The sequence below is a fragment of the Pogona vitticeps genome, chromosome 4 (genome assembly GCF_051106095.1).
Source record: "Pogona vitticeps strain Pit_001003342236 chromosome 4, PviZW2.1, whole genome shotgun sequence".
Taxonomy (NCBI): Eukaryota; Metazoa; Chordata; class Lepidosauria; order Squamata; family Agamidae; genus Pogona; species Pogona vitticeps.
Window position 1 is genome coordinate 90,062,640 of NC_135786.1, and position 26,607 is coordinate 90,089,246.

Genomic DNA, 26,607 nt, shown 5'->3' on the forward strand with positions numbered 1-26,607 from the left:
AAATGTAGTAGTAACAGAATAATTCTGAAATCATTAACTAACGACTCAGGAAAATGAAATGGGCTTAGTGACCATTCCTCAACTAGGTTTCTATAGATACTTTTAAGTACAGTACCCATTAAGCCACATTGCAAATGAATGGTTAGGCATTTTGGAAGCTGTAGTCCAAAGCATATGGAGAGTATCTGGCTCCATACACACACAGCTGTGAGGAAATTTCATTGAACACACTGGAGCTTCTTTCTGAGTAAACACTTGCATTTTAACGCTATATTCATGTCCCTTGTGGGCCTGCAGAAATAGAGAGGCCTAAAATAATGTTCGTTAGGCATGCAAGGAATAGAATTATATTGAAAAGGTCCAAAATCCTTTCTAAAAGTCCCAAAATATATGCCAGCCATCCAGCTAGCACAAGTAACTGCTGGGGGTTGGGGGCATTCTGTTAAGCAAAATATGTTCTCCCCTGGCAGAGCATGAAAACTGGGATCAGCTTGTCCCATTGCCTCTGTAGATGTTTCTAATCACCCCTTTTTACTTTAAGATTAACAGAATGGGTTTAGAGTAAGTAAAAGATGGTGCTCTTATTGTTTTAGGCTTGGCAACAAAATACAATATTATGTATAACAGTGGTTAGAATAAAATATTTTTGTGTGTTTCCACTTTTTGGTGTGAAATGGATTTAGCATCCTAAATCAAATAAGCCCATACTTAGAGCTAATGTGACATTAACTGCTAACTTGGAATCACTTGCTCCCAAAGTGAGAGCTAAGTTTGACTATAATGTGGTTTCTACATGCTTTAAAACCCTGATTCTTTTTCATTTAGTGCATTTTCTTTTTTTTAACTTGACTGTGGAGCAAACATGTAAGCTTTTCAATACTGACAATGAAAACTTAAACCTGGATGTTTGTGTGTTTTATTATGCTTACCTTATGTTTGATCCACAAAGCAAAACCCAGCAGATATGACTCATCTTGGATAAGTATCTGTTTAAATCCATCAGAAGAAAATAAAAGGGACTGAAAATGACTGCATTATCCTGTCCCTAAGTGGAAATTCATCTTAGATGAGTGTCTGTTTAAATCCATCAGAATAAAATAAAAGGGACTGAAAATGATTACAGTATATTACCCTGTTCCTAAGTGGAAACCTTGGCACATGTTGAGGGGCTCAATTGTATCTGTTGAGTTATAATTGCATGTGAGCAGATTAAGCATTGCTCCTCCTTTTGTGTTATATGTATCTAAGACTTTAAAATGTCTGCCATGGATCAACTGTTGGCTTGTGCTGTCTGATTAGCAAATATAGAACATGAATGATGATGATATTATTGTTGCCATCTTGCTTTTCTGCTGCAGATACCCAGAGCAATGTACATATTATGAAACCACTATAATATTAAAAATACATCTAATAACAATATCCACAAACAATAACAAAAACCAATAGCGCTAACACAACAGAAACAAGAAGATACTACACATTCAGACTAATAAGAATAAAAGAAATAGTCATATATCAGAAAAACATTTCCCAGTTATGGGGCAAGAGAAGTCTTTGTCTCTTGTGGTCAGTCAATAAATATTCTGGGATGGCATGGGCAGTCAAGCATTTGACGTTGGTCTTAATTTAACTGTGGTGTTGTGTTTTTTTAACTCTTTAAAATATAATGTGGTACTTAAAATGTATTCGCTTAGCAGATTCTCAGTGATGTTTCCCAAATATGCTTCAATGCATATGTCACTGGCAAAGCTTTGGTGGTCTGTAAGAGAATAAGGATCAGTTGGAGGACATCATGAGGGTGGGTAGCTGGTCTGCTCTGTGAGTGTTTCCTTAATTGTCAGCAAAGAGTTCTACCACTATGGTAGTCAAATATGCAGTAGAAGCCAAGAGGAGAGATTCCAGTGATGAATCAGGGCTGGCCTTAGATCTACTGAATCCAAAGCCATATACAGTGGTGCCTCGCTAGACAATTGCTTTGTTTAACGACTAATTCGCTTTACGATGAGGTTTTCGGAGCGATCTTGCGCTCCGTTTAACAATGTTTCCTATGGGCGATTTTTGCTTTACGATGTTAGGGACCTTGCCTCACAAGACAGTTAAATTTTAGGTCCCTGTTTTTCACTTTACGATGTTTTGACAGCTCGGGTTTGCTTCGCTAAATGGGTTTTTTAATGGTCGCTGTTTCGTTAGACAGCTGTCTTCGCTTGGGAAATGCATTTTGCTTAACTATGTTTCCTGTGGTGATTTTCGCTTTACGATGACAGTCCGTTCTCATTGGAACGGATTATCCGGTTTTCAATGCTTTTCTATGGAAAACCGTGTTTCGCTTAACGACAATTTTGCTTGACAGCGATTTTTGCGGAACGCATTAACCTCGTCTTGCGAGGCACCACTGTAATTGTTAGACGCTTCATCTGAATAACCTCACAAGGGTAAGGGTTATGCCAGCTGTGGTGCAGGGGGGAAAAACAGAAAGGAAAAAAGAGAGAAGGATAAAACACACGCTCTGACCTGGTGCTGCAAGACCAGCAAGGCTTGGAAAACGGTCTTTTCTCTGCCACAGACTGTACCCACATTGCACTTCGTGGAATTGTTCTGCTGGTGGTATACTCCAAAAGGCTAGCATTGACATTTCAGGCTTTATTCTGCATGAGCATGCAGAGGGTTGCCCTGCATGTCTTGCCTTCAGTGAAAATGTTAGGTTTACAAAATGATACTTTCCAACCATTTAACCTACCCCTATGTTCTCAGAACAGCTTATAAATACTAAATTCCATTGAACCTAATAAGATATTAAGCATGTTAATTTTGAAAGGCATATATTTCCCTCTAAAATAGTGAATCCATATTATGTAAAGTTGAATCCATGTGTATTTTAAATGTTTAAGTAATCATACTGAAAGGTATACATCTTGTATAGTATTAAAAATCAGGACCAGTTTTATAAGTCAAGGAGTGCCTTTAGGGTAGAACATAGGCAACTGAACTCTCGTCCCTTCTCAATTTTTCTCCATCTTGTGCCTTATACTAGCTTTGCACAGGAGTATGCATCTGCTTCTGGCTGATGGTATTCCTTCTGTTATGCTAGTGCAAGAACTCAGGTCTGCTTGTTATGCAATCAAAGTACATTTTTGTGACATTATGCCAGCTCAGTTATTGTTTGAAATTCTGACTGCTTATTTTGTTGACACGAAATACTCTAGATTGACATTTCTGCCTTGGTTGTGTAACAATAAAGGCAACTGAGGCATGTATTCCACAATTTACATTTGAGTTGAAAATAGCTAGGACAGCCCAAGCAAAGTTTAAATTAAACAGGCATACAGTACTTTGGAATTTTTGTTTGGCTGCTGCATTGATAGTGGAATCAAATGGCAGCGAGATGCTGATACTGTATTCATGATGCAGAGTAAATATTAGGTGTTAAGTTTAAATATTGGCTACTCTTACCTTAACTCTACTTCAGCAGAACTCTAAGAATGTGCCTGAAGCAGTCTGAAACCTTGAAATTAACTAAGGTGGGGGTAGGAGATTTTGAGTTTTCACTTTTGCAGTTGCTTTTACAAAATAATAATTCTAGCATTGATTGGACTGTATTGTATTTCCAAAGGTAAACTGATGACGGTGGGAAGCAGGAAACACCCTTGAATAATATAGTTACTTTGTACATACTTTTACCATGAGCAGTAGTGTTTTGCATGAGTTTTAATATCTAGAATAAGTACTTTTGTAAAAGGTCTTATTGGAGGCATTGGCTGCACTGCATTGTGAGGATTGAAAGGATGCTTACTAAAATGTTGGAGTGGTTTGCTGTGCTGGATTGTTGTGGCAAAAGCAACAAGTATCATAATGGTTAAAAGACGTATTTTTGAGTATATACATTTCTGGATTAGTTTGCTAAAATTTGTCCCATGAAATGTTATCCTGACTTAGAGGCTTATAACTACAGTGGTGCCTCGCATTACAATGTTAATTCGTTCCAGCGAAATCGCTGTAGAACGAAAATGTCATGATGCGAAATAAAAAAGCCCATAGAAACGCATTAAAACCCAATTAATGCATTCCTATGGGCTTGAAACTCACGGTCCAGCGAAGATCCTCCATAGTGCGGCCATTTTCGCTGCCCATGCAGCAAGAATCCATTCCAGAAAAGAGCGGGGAGCCATTTTTTTAACCCGGCGGCCATTTTGAAACCGCCGATCAGCTGGCCGAAAATCGTCATTTTGCGAGAATCGGTTCCCGAAGCAGGGAACCGATCATCGCAAAGCGAAAAAACCCCATTTAAAACATCGTAAAGCAATCGCTTTTGCGATCACAAAAAGTTTGTTGTGATGCGATTTCATTGTTAAATGGGGCGCTCATCTTGCGAGGCACCACTGTATTATTACTTTTTACACACACACACACACACACACACACACACACACTTATAAGAGCAACTAAGAGACAGAAGTATTAAAACAACATGTTTCAGCTTCCACTTTCAGGAATCTAAATGGTGAAGTGCCAAATGTACGTACAGTGACAATTACACATAACATTGTTGGATGATATTCTGTGCTTGCTTTGTGCAACTTTATTTCACTATAACTGCAAGGTGCCACAAATGTTGGCTTGCTAGTCATCCCCTTGTTATCTTTGGCAACGATGCCCTATCCTCCTTCCACTTCTTTGATGTATGCAGAGAGGGCTTGGGGTGGGGCTGCAGGTGTCTGGGTGTTACAAAATGATACAGTAGAGCTTACATGCAGGGTGTGTCTGTTACATTGATTTTAACTAGGAGAGATTATGCTGATCTATATTGCCCTAATTTATTACTGGTATAGAACGGAGAGCAGAATGTCTCTGCCCTTGCAGGTGGCGAGGAATGGCTAGGCCAGCTTGGGCTGTCCCATTCCTAACATGGGGGATAACCTCAGTATTCAGTAAAAGTCTTGTTGTGAATGCATATGTAGAAAGACAGGAGCTCTGTACTCCACCGGAGGTCACTTATATCTAGTGCTGTATTTGCATAAGATTTTCCAGAAGTCTTGGAGAAGTTCATTACCTTGGATAGCTCCTTGCAATATAGTAAGCCTAATGAAATATACATGCAAACTTAACAAAAAAAACCCCATAAAATAAATTATTTTTTAGACAACATTAAGATTAGCATAAGAATGTGAGACAAGAGGCGAGAGAGTAGAGGCTCTTGCTAGAGTGTCGTCCTCCCTGAAGAAGGAGGAAGAGGTGCAGACTGACCCACATACACCACCCGCGGAGACTATGCAATGGGGAGCTGATACCTGTGAGTTAGAGAGGGGAAGAACTGGCAGGAAGAGGAGAAAGAGGGAGGTCCGTCGTGAAGGTGGGAATGGGTGATATGAAAGGGGAGGTTGATGTGATACCAGGAGGTTAGGAGCTGATATGGGTGGAAGACCCGTGGACCGGAAAGTGGGAAAATGTACGAGTCCCTAGGGAAGAGGCAGATTATCGGAGGAGATGGGGTTTGCCTCCCTATCCTTCATACTGTATTGGGGAGAATCCGAAGCCTGGGAGTGGTGTAGAAAGCTCCGAGAAGAAAAGGAAGCCGTGGAAAGAGGAGAGAGAGAGAGAGAGAGAGAGAGAGAGAGAGAGAGAGAGAGAAAGAGAAAGGACTATGGTGTTTGGAGAAGGCCCACAGGAGGGGATATTTGATGGACCATGGGCTCCCAACTGAAGAGAGGAGAACCCCCTTGAATATGGGGGGGGGTGAGAGGCAAGGAGACCACCCAGTTATTAGAGACAGAGACGGAACCTGTTGATTTAGAGAACAATAACCCCTTTTTGAAGGGACCATGGAACAATCTGAGTTACAACCTGTTGGAAAAAGACGTTTGGATGCCCTCTTGGGACCCATTGGCCAAGGGAGACAATGTTGAAGTAGAGATTGACCAAGCGGACCTATGCTTGTTCAACCATTTCCTTGGCTCTGAGGAGGAGTGGGATAATTCTCCAAATAACTAAGAAGCAGCCATTTTGTAATGCAGAACAGTGTACTGTAAAGCATATCACCATTTATTGCTAATAACTGTACACTACTTCTAGAGTTTTAGAGTTACCACCCACATGTCTCTTCTCTTATATTTCTGTTTCTCCTTCCCATCTGATTCCAGGGAAGCCATTTTGTACTTAGACCGGTGTATGTTGATAGTAATGGACTGGATAAGAGCTAACAAATGGAAACTTAATCCAGACAAGACAGAGGTGATCCTGGTCAGTCACAAGGCAAATCAGGTGATAAGAGATTATGCTTCCCCTGAAAAGTCAGATTTGCAGTTTGGGTGCCAGGAATGCATCTGCACAGTTAAAACTGCTGCACCAATTGTGTCCATTCCTTGAGACGCTCTACTTGGGGCTGCCTTTGAAGAGCGGAAACTTCCGCTGGTTCAAAATGCTTCAGCCAGACTGCTGACTGGCACTGGTTACAGGAAGCATGTAGCTGCCTTATTACAACAGCTTCGCTGCCAGCCAGTTTCTGGGCCCAATTCAAAGTGCTGAGGTTTGTTTTTTTTTTTTAACCTATAAAGCCCTATGTGGCTTGGATCCAGGCTATTTGAAGGATTGTATCACCCCATATGAGCCTTCTTAAATCTTGAGATCTTCTGGGGACATCAAGCTCTTGGTACCACCGTCTTCCCAAGGACACAAGAGAGGGCCTTCTCTGTGGCTGCTCTCAGGCTTTGGATTGCGCTGCCCCGAAAAAGTCAGGTTAGCCTCATCCCTCTCGTCCTTCGGTCGTCAGACAAACACCTTCCTTTTCAGGCAGGCGTGAAAAGGTGTCTCAGGAATGTTTTCTTGATTAACTTAAAGATTTTTTTAAAAGTCTTAAAATTGTTTTTAATCTTAATATATATTTATTTGTTTTTACTATATTTATATGCTGATTGTTTTATACTTGTGAGCCGCTTTGGGTTCTGTATGAGGAGAAAGGCAGCATACAAATAATTTAAATAAATAAACATTGGCCAAGAAGGTGGAGAGAAAGTAAAGCAAGAATTTGCCAAACCAAGTAATGATTTGGTGTGTTTTTTTTAATCTGCAGGACTTAATCTTGCTGGTTTAATAAACCATAATAAAAAGAAATTAGTATGTTACATTATAAATCAATAAACCACTTCATTTGTTCACCACATTTCCACAAACAGTCTATGCAGAGTGGTACATAAAGAAGCAAGACAGAGAAGAAACTGTACATTCTTAAGAAAAATCAAAGTTTAATCCTATTGCCAGTTTCTTTTTTTAACGAAAAAACCCACATCCTTTGTGTTTAGTAACAGGAAGAAAAGGGTGTGGAAGAAAATAGCAACAACAACAAGGCTTTAGTGAAAAGAGGGGCAAAAATTTGCAACTCCAGATATTGATATATTTATTTACTTTATTTTTAGCCCACCTTTCTCCCATTGAAGGGACACAAGGCAGCATACAACTAAAAATACTGCAGTTTCTAATGTGTTGTTTCATATGTTAATATTTCAGTATTTTTGTAAAGATTTTTAAAAATCACCCTTAGTTTTCATAGAATCATAGAAAACTGAAGTTGGAAGGGGTCTACAAGGCCATCAAGTCCATCCCCCTGCTCAATGCAGGAATACAACCAAAGCATATCTGCCAGGCGATCCTCTAAGTTTTTCTTGAATGCCTCCAGTGTTGGAGCACTCACCAACTCCCAAGGTAACTGTCGTACTGCTCTAAGAGTTAAAAGTGTTTTTTTTCCCCCTGATATTCAGCCGAAACCTGGCTTCCTTTAACTTGAGCCCAGTCCTGCACTCTGGGATGATCGAGAACAGATCTTGCCCCTCCTCTGTATGACAGCCTTTCAAATATTTTAAAAAGTGATATCATATCACCCTTCAGCCTTCTTTTCTCAAGGCTAAACATACCCCATTCTTTCAGATTTTCCTCATAAGGCTTGGTTTTCAGACCCCTGATCATCCTTGTTGCCCTCCGCTGAACTTGTTCCAATTTGTCAACATCCTTCTTGAAGTGTGGTGTCCAGAACTGGACACAGTACTCAAGGTGAGACCTAACCAGTGCTGAAAAGATGGGGACTAGCACCTCGCCGGATTTGGAAACTATACTTCTATTAATGCAGCCTAAAATAGCATTAGCCTTTTTTGTAGCCACATCACAGTGTTGGCTTGTATTTAACTTGTGATCTATGACAATTCCAAGATCCTTCTCGCTCGTTGTTTTGCTGAGCCAGGTATCCCCCATCTTGTAAATGTGCAATTGGTTTCTTTTTCCGAGGTGCAGTATTTTCCACTTATCCCTGTGGAATTTCATTCTCTTGCTTTCAGCCCAGTGCTCCATCCTATCAAGGTCATTTTGAATTTTGTTTCTGTCTTCTAGGATATTAGCTATTCCGCCCAATATTGTGTCATCTGCAGATTTAACAAGCATTCCCTGCACTCCCTCATCCAAGTCATTAATACAAATATTGAAGAGCACTGGGCTCAGGACTGAGCCTTGGGGTACCCCACTAGTTACCTCCTCCCAGTTAGAAAAGGACCCATTACTCACCATACTCTATGATTCTGTAGCCAACTGTGTATCCATGTGACACTTGATCTATCTAGCCCACACCTAGTTAGCTTGCTAATCAGAATATCACGGGACACTGTCAAAAGCTTTGCTGAAGTCAAGATATACTGCGTCTACAGCATTCCCTCTGTCTATCAGGGAGGTGACCTGATCAAAATACAAGATCAAATTAGTTTGGCAGGATTTGTTCTTGACAAATCCGTGTCGGCTTCTAGTTATTACTGCATTGTTTTCTAGGTGCTTGCACAACAACCACTTTACGATCTGTTCCAGAATTTTGCCTGGGAGTGATGTGAGGCTGACTGGCCTATAGTTCCCAGGTTCCTCTTTTTTGCCCTTTTTGAAGATAGGGACGACATTGGCTCTCCTCCAGTCTTCTGGCACCTCCCCCGTTTCCCATGATTTCAAGAAAATAATGGATAGCAGTTTTTGCCATGTTGTCCCCTTTGCCCAAGTAATAGAGGTGAAATAAATGTTGTGTAATACAGAAATTGTTTAATTTACATAATCAGTGTGTGTAACAAAACTGAGCATTTGTTGTCCTGAAATTTGACTTACCTTAGCATATCATCTTGACATTAAAAGAGATGGTACACAGCTCTAAATATAGCCCTGTTGTTGGCTATCTGTTTAAAGAAGACATACTGGTAGTAAGGCTGGCTAAGCGCTATAAGCACATATATTGCAGTAGTGGTAGAGAGCCCTCAGCCTCCAAATGCCTCGGAAATCTGCTTGTAGAAGCACCAGCCAGTATGGCCAGCTGCAGGAGGTTTTAGGCATTGTACTTCAAGACTTCTGGAAGGTTAAACCAAAAGCTGTGTTACATTTTTTCAGAAACAGTGTAGGTATTTTCTAAGCTAGAGAGGCTTTCAGCTGTTGAAACCTGAACTACATAGGGTGTGGGTTAATCATCCTATTATTCCTGATAAGAATAGGTAAACTGTGGAAATTTTTAAATCCCTTTTAATACTGCTAATCTCTCCCCCCCCTTTTACTGGTGTACTTTCTATAATGCTATTCTGAAACTTAGCTGTCAGAGTGAAGGGTATTAAGATGAACCAAGACTGTTTGACTAGAGTCAAAATCCTACCAAACAATTTGAGTAAATGTAAATTACGGCTTTATCAGTAAGGCACTGACTGAAAGATATTTAGTCCCACATGGTAACAATGTATATAGGATTAAAACAGCATAATACTGTGGTAAATATATCTCTGCTTGGGTGTGATGTTCAGGTAAAACAGAGGCATTGATATCAGTAAGTGAGAAATTATTGATAGCAATTCAAAACTTCTACAATTTAATTGTGTATCTGTTGGAATTTAGCTTGACACTGATTTTTGTCACTTTGCTGTGAATGGAATTTGTGTAGACGTATTCCAGGTGGGAGTTGAGCTATATTGCTTTATGCCTTTGCCTTCAAACCCTGTCTGATAAAAACACAACAACCATCCACCTCTTTCATTCAGCACTTACAAAATATATTAGTCATTCTTCACTTATATTTTGTATTTGTCTATTGTTCTTCTTATGAATGATGTTTTAATATGAATCCAGGTATGAAAGAAAATATAATGAATCTTCTGTGAAGTTGCACTCAGGAATTAGGAGTTCTCTAGGTAAATTCACTTTAGCCAACCAGACACAAATCAGCAGAAAGAGATGAATAAGTTGGCAACCAGCCTTGTTTGCAGCTTGTTTAAGGTAGCATTGCTGTGGCCATCCATGTCTGCAGGAGGCATGGCTACAGCAGAGCTGCCATAATCAGCTGCAAAGAAGTGCTGGTTAGCAATTTCTTCCTCACTTTTTGTTGACTCCTTTCTCTTATTTTTTTTCCTTTGATCTCCTAGATGCCCCACCACAATGGCACCAGGCCTTGAAGTCAGGGTCAGGGGAGGAATGGAAAGAGAAGAGAAAGCAAGCAGACCCAGCCACCAGCTTATAGGTGGAGAAGATTCAGATAGCAGCCAGGGCCCACTGCTCTGCCTCACTGCTGCTGTAGTCAGCTGAAATGGCTTGAAACAGAACAGCCACCAACCCCTCTTTTTAAGCCCCTGAAACTGCATTGACATAAGTTATCACACCATCTGAGCTGATGGAATGCATTTGCTGGGGGGGAGGGAGTAGATGTGCCAGTAATGAAGAGAAAAAGATTCAGATGGGGAGGGGACGCCAGGTTGAATCATATTGACTCGTACTTCATGTAGTCCTGGATCATTTTCCATATTATTTGCCAGTGTAGCCACCCCCCTGAATTTCTAGGATCTGAATAGAATTTGGTTTTGATGTTGCTCTGAGCATGGTAAAGGATGCCCCAGAGAGCAGAGCTGGAGGGGCCCAGTTCTGCTCAGCTCAAGAAGCCTGTGTTCAAGAATTCACAACCCATTAGTGACTGCTATTTAGTTGATGTTACTTGGGGCAACATATGGCTGCTCCATGTATTCTGAGAGAGAGGGAGAGAGAGAGATGCTTTGTTTTTGGTATTTTGTATGTACAGTAGGACCCCGTTATCGTGGGATCAGTATCCGCTGGTTCACTTACCCACAGTCTGAAAATATTAAAAGAAAAAATCCAGAAAAAAATGTTTTCAAGCTTTGCTTAAACATATTACCAGAACTGGCCACAAGAAGGAGCCAGAGACTGTGCTGTCCTTGGCTACTTAAGACCTCTGCTCTTGTGAGCTTTCTCTTCCTTCCTGCTGGGTTACTTGGAGGTAAAAAAAACAAACAAACACCAGGGTTTGAAAGGCCGGATGATCTTATGGGGAAAGTGGGATGGGGGACATCTCTGGAGCAGCATTTAGGCCGGCTGGCTGGCACTGCATTGTGGCAGGTGTGCTTGCAAGGGCTTGAGAGAAAGCAGAAGAATGGCAAGCAATGTGAGGGAGGAGAACCGGGGAGGGTTGGAGCATGGGATGGGCCCCATGGGGAAGGTGTTTATTTGGGCTTGGAGGGGAGGGACTCTTCACTAAGGGGGCTTATTTGATGGTAGGAGATCTGAAGGGAAAGTTGTTTCCCCACTCAAAAAAAGATTTAACTCAAAGTGTATTGTGTTTTTTTTTCCTTCTCGAATTTAATCTGGTAGAGGCAGACTTACAGAACCCCATAATTATGTATTATTACATTAATAGATATTAATGTATATTACATTTATATTGGGATTCCCAGTGTTGTGTAGTGGATAGAGTGATGGAGTAGGACTCTGGAGAACAGGGTTTGAATCCTCACCTGGCTATGGAAACTTACTGGGAGAGTAGAACTGATAAAAGCCATTCCTTAAGTATCTCACTTACCTTGAAAGCCCTATAGGATCACTATAAATTGGTTTTGACTTGACGGTACAGAACACACACAACTTAAAATTAATAATATTCTGAAAATGTATTTTAATAATTTTTTACGCCATTAAAATGTCAATTTATGCAAATGTGTTGAGTAGGTGTCACAGACTTGGCTATTATAAAAGGGGGTTGCGACCCAAAAAGATTGGGAAACACTGTTCCATCGTATGGCAGAGACATTTGAAAAAAGTAAATCAATCTGTACAATCAAAGACATTTATAGTAAATGCCAGGCCAAATAAAAAGGACTTTTTTGTATCTGGCATTACTCTAGCTGCATCCCAGCACAGCTTTTAACTTTAAATACTGTCGGAAAATTTCACCCTTACTCTCAGTTTCAAGTGCAATACTAAGTTTCTTTTGAAACAATGCTTGCAAACAATGTGACAGGAATCCCATTGTTTTGGTGTTTAAGCAGCCCAGGGGCTTTACAATGAACCATGAAAGGAGAGCTGGGGATGTCAGAGGGCGGGATCAAAGGAAGGGGATCTGTGGCGCAGATCAAACTGCATCAGAAATAATCTGTGGCCTCCATGAGATCACCTAATTCAAGTAGAGGCATAAAAGACGCTGTGCCTCAAACCTCAACAAGCCATTCTCCTTTGGCTTGCCAGTGCTGTCACAGCCTGACTTGATGATAGATGACACGAGGGACTGAAGGAGGGAGGAAATGGCTCTCCTCCTCCTCATTTCTCTGATAGAAACAGTTCTGTGAGCACACAGAAAGATGCCTATAAGATCTTGCCTAATGTGTTTGTCTCCCATAGGAAGTGGGCTGTTTTAAGTCCTGGCACACATTTGATGTCTGGAATTGGATGGTGTTTTTATGTTGGCTGGTGCTATAAGAATCCATATGTTGTATAGATCTATTAGTTTCTTACAGGCTGTAGCTGATCTGCCATTGAGGATATTGAGTTTCACCATTGCTTAATGACAGTTAAAATGCATATCAGTGAAAACGTTTCCATATTTTTAATAGTACGTGACTACCATTTTTCGTTTAGTGGGTATAATAAATAAGCTGGGTATAATAAATAGTGGGTATAATAAATAAATAACAAACATTGCATAACAATGTTTGTTATGTCAAATAGTTTACAGTAATCCATTCTTGTCCTTCCAATACTACCATTACAGATTTTCTTAGGCACAGGTACAGTACTTGGTAATCTTGGGACTGTGCTGACGGAGGAAAAGGGAATACAAAATGTGCAGTCTTTTTCCATGCATGTTTATGGGCCTACTTGAAGGCAATGAAACTTCTGCATGCCGAAATATTGATGTTTTGCCGAATTGCTAGATTGCAGCTTGTGTTTAGATTGTTTTGTTTAGATTCACATCACTATCTAATGTAGGATAATTACTTTGGTGCACCTGTATGTGGGCAGGAACACAATTCTATTATTCTTACTGATAGAACAGTTCACATCAATGGAACCACACAGGAAACAATTCCTCTCCCTTCTTCAGTCTGCAGAAAAGATTCTAAGCAGTGGTCTCTATTGTTAACGAAAGTGGAAGGTGATTGGGAGTAAGCAGCTAAGATTTCATACAAATCCGTTTATGCATCAGTCTGGCCAAAGTTTGTCCAGGAAGTTACCTTTACTAAGGTTTCTTTCTGCAGATACCAATACATTTCAGCTACAGCCTGTTGTATTTTGTGAGCAGCATGCAGGATGGAAGTACAGTTCTTCAATGTCTAGTATTATGAAATCTCACCCAAGTACTTAGTACTTAAAAGTTTAATTATATATAGTTAATAAAGAAATAGTTTTGTCACTTATATGAAAGGATAAAGTTATTCCTTCATTCTAGATAGAAGCAAGTGTTGTATATAAGGCATGCCACTAGGCGGTGCCTTAGGTTTAATTATTTTAAGCAATGTCTGAGCTGATACTTCAGAATTTTTATTAATTACAATCAGAGGCTTCAGACTATGTGGCTATTGTAAGCAATGCTGTTCTGCAACTTTTATGTTGTTAATATGTGTGGTAACTAGTTGAACAATGTCTCTGCAGGAATTGTCAAGCTCCAGAAGAGGTTGCAACTGAGTGGCATTTAACAGGTAACCAATTTTTTGTATGTTTTACACTTACAAAAGATGTTTTACATCTTAGCGGAATGTAAACTTTATAGTTTTGCCCCCTTTTGAGATCAAGAGTTATGACTTTTCCAGTAATTTTATTGTATACTTAAGCATTAACTACAGTCATGTAAACATTGTGTAGCTTGCATTGACAAAGAACAATATTTCTGTGTTCTGTGCCTTACCTTGAAAGAGTCATTTGCAGAGCTAACAACATGGAGGGCAACACTTTATCTTCCTAGCCCATTTCTCAACGCAAAAATTCTCCTAAAGCAGCTGACATACAGTAATAGAAACAAGATAGTGTGTCCCAGAAGAGACATGACCGAAGAGGGGAAAAAAGTGATAGAGTAGGAAAAATAAAAGGTATGTGGTCTTTCAGTTATAATATTGCAAGCAAACCATGTCCAGGTTGTTGTTGGACAAGGGTATATTACTAAACTACTTAGACAGGAACAACAGTTATATTAGGGTGTGTTTGTTCCATATTTGGTCTGCTTTGATGACTGGCAACCACATGACATACAAGTAATTTTGAAGCAGTCCATCCCTTATCTATGCCTACCCACATCTTTTTGGGATTATTTGAGAGGTTACTAGAGTTTTGTGGGGGAGCAGGCCTAGGAACGCTCAATTTTTTTTCCAGTTCTGCCATGTGTGATCACTGAGATTGAGCCAAAGCAGATGGATGGCTGTCTCTTTGCTTAAGTTGCTAAGCAGAAAGGGATGCAAAAGGGTTTATTAAATCCTTCGTATCCAGTGCTGAATTGATTGGAAGTTCAGTACTATGGCACATCATCAGCGTGCAGATTTCTTCTGCTCCCCCACAGAGAAGGAGGCAGGAAGGGACAAGGGTGAGGTTCTCTCCCCCATGTTTTCCCCTATGAGGGTTCTAAAGAAGGCTCCACCTTTTCTCCGAATAAATTAGCAGACTTACAAGGTTAAGAAATGGGGGTAATATTTATTACGGTGTTCAGCAAGAAACCAGTATCTGCAAATGCATTCTCTCTTTTATCACCTTCTAACAACGGGTCAGAAAGGAGCTTCCAATCTTCTTCTTTAAAGGGTTTCCCCCAACAGGATTCCAAGGCTCAGGCCAGTCTATCAACATGTTTGAGTTCAGTATCGGTCCGGGTTCCCCTTCCATTAAGGGTACAGTGTCCTCGTCCTGGTGGTCCACCCAGGCGGATTCCCTGGAGGTCACGGTGGTCTGCCATGGTCCAATGGGTCTCCCCATCATCTGGGTCTCCATCACCCTCCATTCTATTCTTTCTCATCTTTCCCTCTCAACTCATTCCTTTTCTTCCCTTAACTTCATCCTCCACTCCTTTGCCTCTGTCTCACCCCAGTATGATGGCCTGGGGGTTACTTCCCTTCTCCTCCTGTAATCCGCTTCGCAAAGCCTTTCCCATTTCCCAGTCCAGGGATCCTGCATCCAGATCCACTCCCAACCTGGAGGCAACCCCCCCTTCTACCCTCCTTATATCGGCCAGCCCCGCCTCCAACTCTACCCGGGGCTTCCGTTCTTTTCCGATCATCTCCTTCCCGGGTTCTCTAATCGTCAAATTTTGTAATTCTTTCTCCACTTTCTCTGGATCTGCTTCCGGTAGCCCTGTCTTTCGGGGATGGGAAACTGGTGAAGTTTGTACCTCCTTATTTACAGTGAGAGGATGGGACGGCACTCCAGTGAGAATAGCTGGGTTCTCGCCTCCGGTCTTACATCCCCATCTTTCCTTTTAAGGGAAAGAATGGGCTAAAGAAGTCTGTGTGAGGTGGGGCATGGTTTTCCCCCTGAAACCGCCTGATCTTGCCCTGTTTAGCCTGACTAACCCAATGCCATTTTCCTTTTAGTCTCATAAACACGGGTGGAAAATCATCTAGAAAACTTCAGTACCTTTGCATTCAGTTTCAGGATAGATCATTACTTGGGCAGAGAAAGTGGTTGCTTAAAAATGAAGGGTGTAAAGGAGATCAAAACTCTCCAGGAAATGAGATAATTTAAAACCATTATGATAAAAGCTTAAAAGAAGTATATACACACTTTAAAAAAAGGAGATAAGGAAGTATGAAAGGAAGTCAGTAAGGACAACTTCTACAAATTGGGAAGATTTCCTCGTAAAATGGGCATGACTAACCAAAATAAAGAAAATAGGAAAAAGCAAGCTAAGACAAGCAAAGAATTAATTTTAGGAGTTAACAAAAAATATTATTTTTAAAACGCATTAAAGAGAAAAAACTGGTCATGGGGCTGTATAGACACTAGGCAGTCAGGAAAGGTACCCTGTTTCCCTGAAAATAAGACCTAACCTGAAAATAAGCCCTAGTATGATTTTTCAGGATGCTCGTAATATAAGCCCTACCCCCAAAATAAGCCCTAGTTAAGTGAGACCATGCCCTCCACCCTTGTGCAGCAACCAGAAGAAGATGACACGACTGTATTTGAATAAATGTAGACTGTTGTATATGAAAAAAATTAAACATCCCCTAAAAAAAGCCCTACTGCATTTTTGGAGCAAAAATTAATATAAGACCCTGTCTTATTTTGGGGGAAACAGGGTATGAAAGGAGTGTTGAAAGAGAACTAGCAGATTGTAGAAAAAAATGCATACCGTATTTTTCCGACCCCCCCAATGTATAAGACGACCCCCTAATTTTGACCCTTGCCAGAGACGGAGGAGCAGTTAATGGGCAACCACTCCTCCACCTCCGTCTTCTGTTGCTGCTGCCTCCGCTGCCCACCCGATTACCTCTTCCATTGTGAATGCTGGGGCTCACCTCCAGCTCACGTCGTTGCTGCCTTGTCCCCTGCCCGAAGGGAGGACTGGAGGAAGCAATGTGGCAGCAGCAGTCAATGGGCAGCAGCAAGAGATGCCCCGAGCACGCACGAGTGCTCCTTTGCCTCCGCCTCCTGCTGCTGCTACTGCCTCCACCACTGGAGGGGACAAGGCAGCAACGTGAGCTGGAGGTGAGCCCTGCCAGTCGCACTGGAGGAGGCAATGGGTGGCGGGCAGGCAGGTAGGAAGGAAATAATTCCCCAATTATTTTAGGAAAAAGTGTCATTTTATACACGGAAAATTACAGTGCGCGCGCACACACACACACACACACACACAAAAGAAGTAATATACGGAACACAGTGGCTTCTCCATGTTGTATTTCTTCAACAGTTCTACTGTAGTTGAGGTGAGCAGTTGGCTTTATCCCTTAAAGTTTGCAGCAGGCAGATTTTTATAGCAAGCTTTCTAAGATTAACGAGCACAATATATTAGGCTGAATGTCCAGTGGGTTCCTGAAAAATTGGCTTTCTGGTTCCTTTTAAAGTTCCAGGTGCAGGGAATCATATGCCAGTATCAGTTTTTTGTAAGTGTTTAATCAAAACCAGATGTACTTGTGCTGATTTCTGAAATAGGTGTGAAAATATAGCCAAGATGTTCTGGCCTTGTGAAATGTGTTGTTGTTCAGATCACCTGAAGCGTTTTAAATACGATTTAAGATTGGCTGCTTTCTAAAGCCATGAAGCTGTTAAGAATACTCAAGAGGATGTATGTGATGTCTCAACATAAAGTTTCATGCTCAAGAGAGGGTTGCAGTGTTGTTACTTGTGCTGTTCAGGAACATAAATATTCCTATTAGTATAATTGCTGCTTTCACATGCCTTAAGGATTTTAGGAAGCTGGAAAATTATTTAATTGCACCTTGTATGGTTATTTCATGAACAGAACATTGATTCATGCTATGATAATTGCTTGATTGTCTCTGTAATCCCCTATGCTAGGGCTTTAGGAAATAATGTAATCTGTCCCATTTACCTGACTATGATGGTACTGCAGTTGTATCTCAGACTGAGTTCAAATCAAAAACAGAAAATTCATTTCCTATAGAGAGGTCTTCCTGCCTGCCTGCCTGCCTGCCTGCCTGCCTGCCCGCCCGCCCGCCCGCCCGCCCGCCCGCCTTACCTACCTACCTACCTACCTACCTACCTACCTACCTACCTACCTACCTACCTACCTACCTACCTACCTACCTACCTACCTACCTACCTACCTACCTACCTACCTACCTACCTACCTACAAGCAAAAGTAGATTCTAGAGGCTAAAAGTTCACTTTCAGTATTGGGAATGGCTGCAAATTGGTCCATTCTAGCAATTACATCATATGATTCCTGGAAAAGAGTGAACCAGTCCACCCCTGCAATACATCAGACAGTGGTACAAAGCCCTGTCTGAGTTAGCCCTTAGTAAGACAAACTGGAGCTCTGGCTGGACTGTTGCAGAAGTAGGCAACATCATCATCACCATTTTAGGACTGCAGAGCTGGAAGGGACCTTATGGATCATCGCATCCAGCCCCTGATGGTCAGGGAGGCACAGTGGGGAACTGAACTCCCAACCTATGGCCTCACAGCCAGATAATGTAACCTCTGAGAAAAACACATGCTGTAACAGCCTGGATTAGGCCCTCAGTATGCACATAGACTTGTGTCTGATTCATTTTCCTTTAAAAACATTGAATACCAATTCTTGAATAGCCAATTTGCCACATTACTTAGGGTAACAGATCTGAACCTAAGTGTTATGCTAGGATTAGCTAACTAGACTGTAAGAGATCTGAGAGAAGCTTTCGGTAGAAAGAGGGGAAAGCACTAGCACAATGATGGAGAGGAGATCGTGCAAGGGACCAGTGAACATTATTTAGCCATCTCATGTCTTCTAGCCCTTTTTCAGGGGCAGTTCTGTGCAAGTTGAATTATGTGCAATGTTCAGTAAATTAGTGGTCAGATTGTTGTAAAAAAGGGCATGCATCTTAAATTGGGATATATTACAAAAATTAAAATCTGCCAGTTTTTATAGATGTTTTGTTTTATTATTGGTCAGTAACTGATAAGGTCCTAATTACCACCTTCTTTATTATTTTCTCTAGTATTGTGCTGTTTTGCAATATCTACAGAACATACATTTAGTCCTGAACAGTTACTGTTTGTGTTGACATTGAATGGTGTTTCTGTCAAATAAGAATATCTTAGAAGATCAAGTATTCTTATCTTTTTACTTAGCCCACTTCATTCTGCCTGCATTAGATTCACAGGATGTTTATTTCTCAACTAGAGTTGTTAAATTTTAGTTTGTTTATGCTCATTAGTTGATTGTGTATACGTACAAATGTGTGTCAATTTCTGTGTGCTACAAGTCTGTAGATGTCTCTGTAGAGTTAGGTTATAAGCTTCTTGGTTATATAAATACTATGTCCATGCAATTAGTGCACTGTATGGATGACCAGTCCTTTTTTGTAGGCTGGGCGTCATGTTTCAGTGAACTGCATACACGGAAGAGAAGTGCCAAAAATGTTGTAATAGGAACAGGCTTGTCATCACATACTTCATATCCAGTGAATTATCATTGAAGAACTCAGTGTTCATTCCTGTTAAGGTCCTTTGTTTTCTAAAACATAGATTCCATTTTTTAATATATTCAAGCCCTTTAGTAAGCTGTTGTGAAGAAATTTACAAACCACTTTTTATTGACCTCCAAGTGGGGATATTAATAATCTTGTTATTGTCCTAATGGCAGAAACACTTAATATGTCTGGGTGCCCCAGTATTTCCTTTCATGTGGGGTAAAACCAGCTTAGCAGTGAAGCATTTCTGTGTATGCCCCCACATACACATGCACATACTCAGAAATTTGTCGAATGGCAGTCTGATCTGGAAACAGGACATTGATCTACTGTATTTGGATAGATCAGCTTTAGCATGAATATTGATATATGTAGAAAGGTTTTTAGTACATGTGGAAGCCTGTTTTCTGTAACATTGGTTGTGTCTTAGTACTGTTATCTCTGGCAATTTTAGACTTCCAGCAGTCCTTAGACAAAGAAGCAAATCTAATTGTATGTCTGCTTTGATTTAACATTAGTTGCTGATTATGTACTCAGCTGTTTCTCTTGTTGCCTAGCTCCTTAGCCTCTACAAAAACAACAGAATAATGACAATCCAAGGCCTCTGGTCATGAGCTACTTGTTCTTTTTTGCTTTATTTATAGAAACAAAGGATGAGCTCCTGAAAAATTAGTAGGTTTCTGTTTTGTTTAATTGTCTCCGTACTATTCAAAGTGACAGAATAGAAGCTTTTTTAATAGGAAAAAGCTATTAAAAGATGGAGCTTTTTAGAATAGCATTAAGTAAAGACACTGGTTTTATTCTTAAATGTTTATTCTGCATTTTTATATTTAGTCCAAGGTATTTTACGACTTTATGTATCTCTGCAATAAAAATTCATAATGTTTGTGTATATGTGCAATAAAAATTATGCATAATAAAACTGTGGTGAAACAAATCCTATAAAATATTACAATAAAACATAGCAGTAGTCAGTTAAAATTGCCGTAAGGAACTACAAAAGATTTCTCCCTTAAATCGGGTATCTAAGTAAATAGTGTTTGCCTGCTGAATTGAGCAAATTCCTATGAAAGGTGATAATCCTTAACATACCGTGGTCTTAAGGCTTTTAGGGCTTCATGTGTCATAACTTGCCATTTGAATCGTGCCTCTAATTGAAGCCACTGAAGATGTTACAGGACTGGCTTTGGTCAGAAGTATGACTGCAGCAGGCTGAAACATCTGAATACTTTTCTCAGACAACCATACATAGACCAAGCAGCAGTCACCCAAAAGAAATAAGGACATGCATCTCCATGTCTAGTTGCAATGTGCCAATTATCACATCAACTTTTGGTGCTCAGTTACGCTTCTGAATAGCCTGAATATCAAGGCCAAAGGAACAAGAACTAGAAAAAACACATGGAAACCACAAAACTCTTTTACTTGGAAGCGGGGCACTTTGGTGTTAAGGGATAAGTTCTGATTTATATGCAGCCTTTTACACTGGTGGCATTTCCAAATATTTTGAAGACAGTTGGGGGGTGGATGCTTTGCTCCCAGGTTTTCATGGGAGGAGCAGATTGGAATGGGGGAACTGGAATATATGCAATAATTCTTCTCTCAAGCCTACACTTATTTCAGTTCCTAAACTTCATTTCCTTAGCATACGGCTTAGCGTATATCTGTCTAAAGCAATTTATTTTCATATTGTAGGCTAAATTTGACAATAAAAATTCTCTTAAAGCAGATAACTTTGTTGGGTTCAGGCGGTGCCAGTTTTCACTTCTCCGCACTCTCTGAGAGCTATATGGGTTGCTAAAAATGAAAAAAAAAATTGAATTGGCTAAAAGTCTTCTACATCATCATCATCACCAATAATAATAATAATAATAATAATAATAATAATAATAATAATAATAATGATGATAATGATAATGATAATGATAATGATAATGATAATAAAGATAATGGGTATCCTGGGATGTTAAATGGTGTCCATGGAGGAGACAATCTATTAGGAAGGCCAGTCACCACTCCTGCAGGTTTTCAGGAGCTCCAGTTCACACTTGGGAATGGATGGTGCTGGAGGCTGTGTGTGGCCCCAGGAACACATTGCCCAACCCAACTTATGTAAATAAATTTTACCCATGGTACTTAGAGGTAAGACCCATGGTGCTTCTTATATTTCATAGAGCTTATTCCCAGGTCAGCATGCAGCCTCAAAAATGTAAGTATGTTACAGTGCAGTGTTACGTTTGCTTACACAGAAGTAAGCCTTCTTGAATTTAGTAAACTTACTCCAAGCTAAGTACATAGACAAAGGTGCTGCCGGTATGAGGGTCCCTGCTTATCCTGCAGGACTTCGTTACCCCTTTCCTCTCTTTTCTTGAGTAACAAATCACTCCCTGTTGCTGCTATATTTTTTCCTTTATCTTTTAGACCTCTCAGGGAATGATCAGAGACCTCCCTTTAAAAAAAATTGCAAGAGGGCGTATAGGGGCCTGAAACAGAATAAGGTACAGTGGTGCCTCGCTTAACGAGTGCACCGTTTAACGACGAATCCACATGGCAATGTTGTTTTTGCGATCGCTAATGCGATCGCATTGCGATGTTTTTAATGGTACAACATCACATTGTGGTGATCGGTAAGCGTTTTGCTTACTGATTTTCGCATTGCGATTTTTTAAACAGCTGATCGGCGGTTCCAAAATGGCCACCGGGTAAAGAAAATGGCCGCCCGCTGTGTTTCTGCCCGGATTCCCCGCTTACCGGGCAGCGAAAATGGTGGTCGCATGGAGGATTTCCGCATAGTGGTGAGTTTTGTGCCCATAAGAATGCATTAAACGTGTTTTAATGCGTTCTTATGGGCTTTTTTCCCCTGCGGGGCACCACTGTAGTGGCAAGTGCCTGCAGTTTCCCCCTCTCTAAATTTTTCCCTCACCTTAAAAGGAGGGAAAAAGCTTGAGTGAAACCAAATGAGGGTTCCTTTTTACATTTTAGCCTCTACATGGGAGGGGATAATTTAGGGGAAACTGGCAAGGAGATGATTTAAACTTCCCCTACTTCATGTATGTGGACCGAGAACTCCCAGAAGTACAAGCTGGATTTCGAAGGGGCAGAGGAACTCGAGACCAAATTGCTAACATGCGCTGGATTATGGAGAAAGCCAGAGAGTTCCAGAAAAACATCTACTTCTGCTTTATTGACTACACAAAAGCCTTTGACTGTGTGGACCACAACAAACTATGGCAAGTCCTTAAAGAAATGGGAGTGCCTGACCACCTTATCTATCGCCTGAGAAATCTATATGTGGAATAGGAAGCAACAGAACTGCATATGGAACAACTGATTGGTTCAAAATTGGGAAAGGAGTACGACAAGGCTGTATATTGTCCCCATGCTTATTTAACTTATATGCAGAATACATCATGCGAAAGGCTGGACTGGAGGAATCCCAAGCCAGAATTAAGATGGCCTGAAGAAATATCAACAACCTCCGATATGCAGATGATACCATGTATCCCTGAAAATAAGACCTAACCGGAAAATAAGCCCTAGTATGATTTTTCAGGATGCTCGTAATATAAGCCCTACCCCAAAAATAAACCCAGTTGAGTGAAACCCTGGCCTCCACTGTTGTGCACCAACCAGAAGAAGATGACAGGACTGTATTTGAATAAATGTAGTTTGCCATACATGAAAAAAATAAGACATCCCCTGAAAAGAAGACCTAACGTGTTTTTTGGAGCAAAAATTAATATATTTTGGGGAAACAAGGTACCACTCTGATGGCAGAAAGTGAGGAGGAATTAAAGAACCTTCTTAATGAGGGTGAAAGAGGAGAGTGCAAAAAACGGTCTGAAGATCAACATCAAAATAACTAAGATCATGGCCACTGGTCCCATCACCTCCTGGCAAAGAGAAGGGGAAGATATGGAGGCAGTGACAGATTTTACTTTCTTGTGCTCCATAATCACTGCAGATGGGGACAGCAGCCACAAAATTAAAAGACACCTGTTTCTTGGGAGGAAAGTGATGGCAAACCTAGACAGCATCTTAAAAAGCAGAGACATCACCTTGCCGACAAATGTCCGCATAGTCAAAGCTATGGTTTTTCTAGTAGCGATGTATGGAAGTGAGAGCTGGACCATAAAGAAGGCCGACCACCAAAAAATTGATGCTTTTGAATTGTGGTGCTGGAGGAGACTCTTGAGAGTCCCCTGGACTTCAAGGAGAACAAACGTATCCATCCCAAACGACATCAACCCTGAGTGCTGACTAGAAGGACAGATCCTGAAGCTGAGGCCATCTCGTGAGAAGAGAAGACTCCATGGAAAAGACCCTGATATTGGGAAAGTTTGAGGGCAAGAGCAGAAGGGGACGGCAGGATGAGATGGTTGGACAGTGTCATCGAAGCTACCAAGATGAATTTGACCCAACTCCGGGAGGCAGTGGAAGACAGGAGGGCCTGGCGTGCTCTGGTCCATGGGGTCACGAAGAGTCGGACACGACTAAACGATTAAACAGCAACAACTTCATGTCTGGTGGATCCAGTCCATATTGGCCCTGTGTGTTTACATGAGACTGAAGAGAAAAATAATCCTCAGACACGCACTTTATATTTAATAAATGTACACGGTGAACTTAGTGCTGAACTGGCTTTCATAGTGAACAATGGACATTTGTAGTAGAATTGTATACACATCTGCTCAGAAGTTGCAGCTGTTGAAACCAGAAGCTAGTCTCCGGAATAGTGAGTCAAAGTTTGAATGCCAATAACCTTGGCACGAGAGAGAGATCAAATGGTTGCTGTTTTATTTAGCTAAATAAAAGACAGGCAGTCATGCCTCCAAGTGTAGGCAAGAAAAACCGTGTCATACACAGGAAGATCAGGACTTTTATACCATTGGTTACACAAATGAATGGGAGGAGAAATGCATGGTTCATGGTACAAGGAGATGGGTGGAGAATTGGGTGGTTCATGACCTATTGGCAGAAGGGATGGGGTTACAAAGGAATCCAAACATATCGGAGTGGGAATCACAGAAGGGATACAATTTTACAACTGGATCTATAGACAGCAGTTATGGAAATAGATGGTTACAATGGAAAGCAATTTATTATCTTGCATAGAGGTTAAAAGGTTGGGTGAAAAGAAGACTTCCAAGGTGAGAAGGAAATAATGCGTGTATAGGAAAAAGGTGTTGTACAGTGATTGTCCAGGTCGCTGAGTTCATTTCGCATAAGATTGGTCCTGGTATTTGCCTGGGGGAAGAGTCAAAACCCAGCTGTGTCTGTTTGCTTCTCCAATCTAGATTGGAATGTGGGATAACCCGCCCTGGAGAAGGAAACCCGGCCAGCTTTATTCCTTTACAGAGACTCTTTGAGGGAATGAAAAACATGTACATATATGTATAGCTGGCTGTGTTTTATCTTTCAAAACTGTATTCTGTGTGATCTGATCCTTTTTCAGTTTTATTAAAGATGTGTTGTTCTTGCGTGTTTCATGTAGTGCTTTTGTGTACACAGCCTCTTCACAGTGAACTCAGAAGAAAGTGCTCTTAGGAAAGCTGGTATAGAATGCTATCTAAAATTACCAAACTATCTAGTTGAAATAGGCTGGCAGGTACTCCGAAGCCTATTTTACTTCATCCTGACAACCAAATTAGAATACTTTTAAAAGCTTTATTACTTTCATGAGCTAAAATCTGTTCGAAATAAGTTCTGAATGATCAAGTGTATTACATGTTAAATTGACACAATCTTGTGGTGCCTTTGAAATTTTTAATACAGACTTCAGAGGGATCAGATTCAGACATGGACATTTCAGCCTAAGTGCATTTTGAAATTACCATTGCCTTCTTTGGAAGATGAAAGCCTTTTTGTATTATATCCTGAGGTGGGTTTAATGTATTAGTATAGCTTTGGGTGTTCTAAGGAAAGAGAGAGAAGGCACAGGTTTTAATACGTGTGAAGCTGCTTTCAGCTAAACAAATACCCATTCTTTAGTAAATTCCAACGTTAACGTTTTGCCAGTAGCCTTTATGCAGTCATTTAACTAATGAAATGTATTATTTGTCTCCGTGTGTTGTTTGGTGGGATTCCCTTCTTGTTTCTTGGTGTTTTCTAGGTATCACTAAATACAATCTTGTTTTGTGAAAGAGAAGGAATGTGGGCTGTAGTGTCTGAGGTCTTTATTGCCTTGGTTCTCTATCCTGGGCTGTTGGATTCATGGTGATGTGCAGAAGCATTTGTCCTAAGGCAGTCCTAAGAAGTAGATACTTATTTAACTCTTGGCACACCGGAGACCAATGTTTAGGAAGTCTCTATTCTTTGAAATGCTCTCTCTTTTCCACACTGCTACTGGGTTCTTGATGCTTACTGAAAATTTAAACAATGGGAGAATCTGTAGATAACTACACACTGTCTAGTTGCATCCCTAAATCCTGTAACTATTTAAACAGTGTCAAGGGAACCAGAGAGAAGTTACATAGCACTACAGCTACAAAACAACTTGTGCTTCCAGTTCCTCTTCACAGTTTTATCTTTCAGAGAATCATCTTGCTTTTCCTGTGTTAGACTTTAAATGGCAGCAGTGAGAAGAGTGAGAATGGGATTGAGGACCAAATTGTGTTCACAGAGGTAACAAGCTATATAACCTAATTGATTGCTATGTGGAAGGAAGGATCCACCATAGTACATTTTGGGCATGTCTGACGTTGCTATTTTCCTAGTAATCTCGAGGGTCATTCTGTGCATGTTAAATATGAAACCTTCCAGTATGGATAAATAGAATCGTCTGTTGTGAAGGAGGAGTAGAGGAGAGTATGCTGTCCCTGGATGTAAAAGGTGTAGAAGGCGAAAGAGAACAGAGTGGAAGGGATCATCCCACTGACCCGATGACAGTTACTAAAAAGGCGGGAGAGTTAAACCTTGATGACAGGGTGGGAAAGACGGAGATTTGCTTGGCAGAAGGAGAGTGGGAGGAGCAAGAGGTGTTGGTATGGGAAGAAGGGATAAATGAAGGAGTGGTGAGGAGGTTCTGCTCAGTGGTGGAGGAGTATGAAAGAAAGAAGAGAGAGGAACGGAGAAAAGTGTTTGAAAGAGTTCGCACCCAGGGTCTGATAAGGGACTTTCCAAACTTGAGAGTGGGAGGTTTGCTGCCTAATCCTGACGAGGAGAGAGAAATACCTCAACGAGTGATGGCTCAAGAATGGATTGAGATCATGGCGCCCAGAG

General features: G+C 40.8%; 1 protein-coding gene across 2 annotated transcripts in view; it reads left to right on the plus strand.

Moving 5' to 3' along the window:
* Window positions 1-26,607, plus strand: part of LRRC8B (leucine rich repeat containing 8 VRAC subunit B) — a 42,614-nt gene that overhangs the window by 2,246 nt on the left and 13,761 nt on the right. Inside the window, exon 2 of one of the 2 annotated variants that reach the window (XM_072997914.2) lies at window positions 13,924-13,970. The exons of the other annotated variant lie outside the window; for it this stretch is intronic. The gene's annotated coding sequence lies outside the window, so the exon portion shown is untranslated. The remainder of the gene's footprint in view (window positions 1-13,923; window positions 13,971-26,607) is intronic. 2 annotated transcript variants of the gene reach the window in all.